We start from the raw sequence: 4106 nt of genomic DNA on the forward strand, positions 1-4106 counted from the left end.
TCTATATAAGGAGTTGGATGGAAGTTTCGTTTTAGAAAGAAAAATTAAATCACTTTTGGACTTTTGGTCACCCACGAAAAAAGGGAACCAATGTTTACGAAGGAACTATAAAATTAAATTAACAAATTTGTAGTGGAGTTTGTGCCGTTATATGTTTAGATTTTGAAAAATAAAGGAAAACCATTGGCAGTTTAATTTATAAGAACGTATGTTAAATTATTTATTTATTTATTATGAGGGAGACTAAGAACTGAAACATTACAACTTGCAAATTTTTTTCAAGCTATGTCATCTCATATTAGATCAAATTAGTAAATGGTCTGTGTGTTTGGGGATTTCTTTTTCTTTTCCTTTACAGAAGAGTTTCCTATTACTGTCTCTTATCAATATTGTCAGTCTTTGAAGGTTTTCACACACACCCGTAAAAATGTAATAATAATTTCTCAATTTTCTAAAACGTCAATTTTTCAGAGACAAATCTAATTTGGCAATACAAGGATTATTTGAGAGTACCAAACAGGCGAAAACAAACTGTTGTATGTATATCCGAAATTATTTAATTTTGCTATTCATTAAACTTTTCTTCCGCTAGAAAAGTCATTTTTCACATTTTTAATGAATTTATTTTTCTAGAATAAATATTTTGACCAACAAAACATAAAAAATTGAAAACATTTTTGCAACGTACTACAGACCATTTCTTTTTTTGGGTTTCCCACTTCACTGTTCGGTACCCGCATTGAAACCTGACCAGTGGCGGAGCCAGGATTTCCGCCACTATATAAAAAAAGTAAACATACGAAGAAGCCTAAGGGGGTTCAACATCTACTATATATACATAAAAAATAATTTTAACCTTGTAAAAACAGTATTTTTTTCCGCCGAGAGGGTTCGGTTGAACACCCTCGGCATAGTGGCAACCTGGCTAAATTCAAATTGCGCGTTGCAAGATTTTCTTAATTCTCATTGCTCCAATCCGAGAAGTTTTTTTTTTTTTTTTTTTTACTACGGACCCTCAATTTCGCATAGTTGGCCATTTTTCTTATAGTTTTTTTTTTAAAAGAAAAAAATCTTTACCCCTCCCTCAGGAGCTTTCCCCTTTGCTCCCTTGGTTCCTTGGTGACTCGAACTCGCAACATTCTGGTTGAAAGTAGAGGGCGCTTACCATCTGAATAATCCCCTCTTGTCTGTGTCTAGAAAAAAAAATTGAATCAACCATTTTTTTTCTCGTACATTTAAATGTTTCCTTTCACCTACTAGCTAGATTTGAACTTTCTGCATCTTTTTTACTTAATATGTTATATTCCATGACGTGCAATTCACTGGGTATGACTTGGTTATTCTACTTGACAAAATTTACAATTAATTCCTTGACCTGCTTCACAGTGCAATTTGACTTGGCTTTTCCACACTGCCTAATTTCTTGGTTTTCTTCTTCTTCCTGCACTATATAAGAAAGCAATTTGATGGTTCCTTAGCACTATATCAGCTCAAGTATTTTTTTTCTAAGTTTTCTTACTCTTCTCAGTTCCAATTTTGCTATGGCTTTTTGCACTAAAAACGGCTTATTTCCTGCAGCTGCCCTTTTACTTGTTGGGCTGTTGATGTGCAGTACCCAAATGACAGGTCTCTCTCTCTCTCTCTCTCTCTCTCTCTCTCTCTCTCTCTCTCTCACACACACACTCACATATGTTACATATTTATTAACCTTCTCTATAACAACATTTCATTATAACAATCACGTTTTTGCGAATCGATCTTTGATATTGTTATATTATATGTTCTTTATAACACAACATTTGACTATAGCAACAAAAAAAATTCATAATAAACGACGTTGTTATAGAGGTGTTTGACTATATATGCACCTCGTATCTAATGCGGTCGTAATTTAAATTTTATGGCTACAATTCTTAAGGTTCTTAGGAGCGAGGCCATTAAATTCTTAAAATTATGGGTTCAGGCTTACTATTTGATTCTACAATTTTAATAAATTTTTATAAATAAATTTATGTCCCGCGTAAGAAGTATTATTGGATTCGGTGAATCATTGTCTACATACAAGATCCGCCACTGCTTGTATCATGTGGATTTTCTTATACACACTAATAATATAAATAATTTTTACAATTAGGAGTAACATATTTATTTTAATATATCGTAAGAGATAACCTACCTTATTTACTAGGTTACTGAACACATTTTTGATAAATAGTTACTTGTAATTACTTTATGTGACCTGACACTGTAACAATTTCTATCACTATTAGTATAATGAGTTAATAGTCCTAGTGAAAAACACTATATAAATCCACGTTTACGTTCTTCCAGGATGGTGCAGTAGGTTCTATTGCTAAGGACATAAAAAATAGGTTTAATCGCCTCACGCAGTTGTGACATTTACAAAGATCTTTACAAAATGTATTTTATAGACTTAATTTAACTAATCTTTTAAAATAATCCTTGCATACCAAAACATAATCTCCTTATGGGTGTATTAACCAACCATCCTGAATTGATTTTTTTCCAAAGAGTTGTTTTGACGGGCCAATAGAAAATATAGAGAATTTCTAGTACTTTATTTTATTTTATTGTGTGTAATGTTTGCCTAAGAAAAATCTAAATAGAGAAATATGGTCAGTGAACATTCATATAACAGATCCTAATTTGTTTTCATTGAGACGTTATTGTTATTGTTATTGTTAGGCAATATACCTAAAGACTCCTTAAACTTGGCACGAATTATTAGTTACATACCTAAATTATCAGTAGTCTTAGTTACTCCCTTGAACTTGGCTATTTGATACTAGTATTTTCCTTAGACGCTGATGTGAACAAGAGCGTAGCTACACTCTCTTTTAGGCACGTGCGGTTGAAAAAAAAAATGAAAAATCAGCTCCCAAGTAGGATATTTTATAACTGTTAATCGCCAATAGCCTTGTTATTGTTTTTATTATTTTGACGTTTTTTTCCCTCATAAATGCAGGAGTGCAGTCTGTTGGAGTATGCTATGGAAAAAATGCCAACAATTTACCATCAGTGCAAGATGTCATAAAACTATACAATGCTAATGGCATTAAAAAAAATAAGAATCTACCACCCAGATCAAAGCGTCTTTAATGCTCTCAAAGGAAGTAACATTGAAATAATTCTTGATGTCCCCAAATCAAGATCTTGAAGCCCTAACCAATCCTTCAAGTGCCAATGCTTGGGTCCAAGATAATATAAGAAGTCATTTTCCAGATGTTAAATTTAAATATATAGCTGTTGGAAATGAAGTTGATCCCAGACTCCCAGTACAAATACCGGTCAATATGTGCGATTTGTTGGTCCCGCGATGGAGAACGTTTACATCACGTTAGTAGTAGCGGGTTGCAAGATCAAATTAAAGTCTCAACCGCGACATATTCGTGGCTCTTAGCGAACACCTATCCACCCAAAGATGTTATTTTCCGCGAAGAATACAAAAGCTTCATTAATCCCATAATCGAATTTCTAGCACTAAATAACCTACCACTCTTACCCAATAATTACCCCTATTATGGCCATACTAATAACATTCTTCGACGTTCCACTTTCTTATGCATCGTTCAACCCGTATACTGTAAAATCGGTAAAGTTTGTCCTGCAAACCAGGGTAGGTAAAAGGAAGAAAACGAACGATAGTGTTTGATCCGAAGAAGCTTCGCATAAATTCGTTGTATCCGGAGATAACTCCTCATCGTGATTGGTCCGGGTCCGGCCTATACGGGGAGTTGATCGTGGCCGTTTGCGGTTCGCTCGAATATAGCGGATCGATCGTGGCCGTTAGCCCGGTTTTTGTGACTATTCGATCGTGGCCGTTGGTCCGGATAATCAGCTTATTCACCCCTCACGTGGGGAATCTTGTTGCCACCGTTTCGACAGCCGTATGGTGTCGACCGTACGACCTAACCTTATTCATATTAGGTTTTCTTTATCCTAAAAGGGCTCCATGATGTATAGAAGGCCCATGAGGAAAACTATAAATAGTGAGTCATTCCCTCACTTTTGGGGTTGGCTTTTCGTATCCAAGAGCTTTATACTTTGAATATATGTATAAAAATCTTTTCTCGCTTTGGTTTTCT

General features: G+C 34.6%; 1 pseudogene; it reads left to right on the forward strand.

Moving 5' to 3' along the window:
• The first annotated feature begins 1505 nt into the window (after positions 1-1505).
• On the forward strand, positions 1506-3673 carry LOC132034602 (glucan endo-1,3-beta-glucosidase, acidic-like; annotated as a pseudogene).
• The last annotated feature ends 433 nt before the right edge of the window (positions 3674-4106 follow it).

The sequence above is a fragment of the Lycium ferocissimum genome, chromosome 10, assembly GCF_029784015.1.
Source record: "Lycium ferocissimum isolate CSIRO_LF1 chromosome 10, AGI_CSIRO_Lferr_CH_V1, whole genome shotgun sequence".
Classification (NCBI taxonomy): domain Eukaryota; kingdom Viridiplantae; phylum Streptophyta; class Magnoliopsida; order Solanales; family Solanaceae; genus Lycium; species Lycium ferocissimum.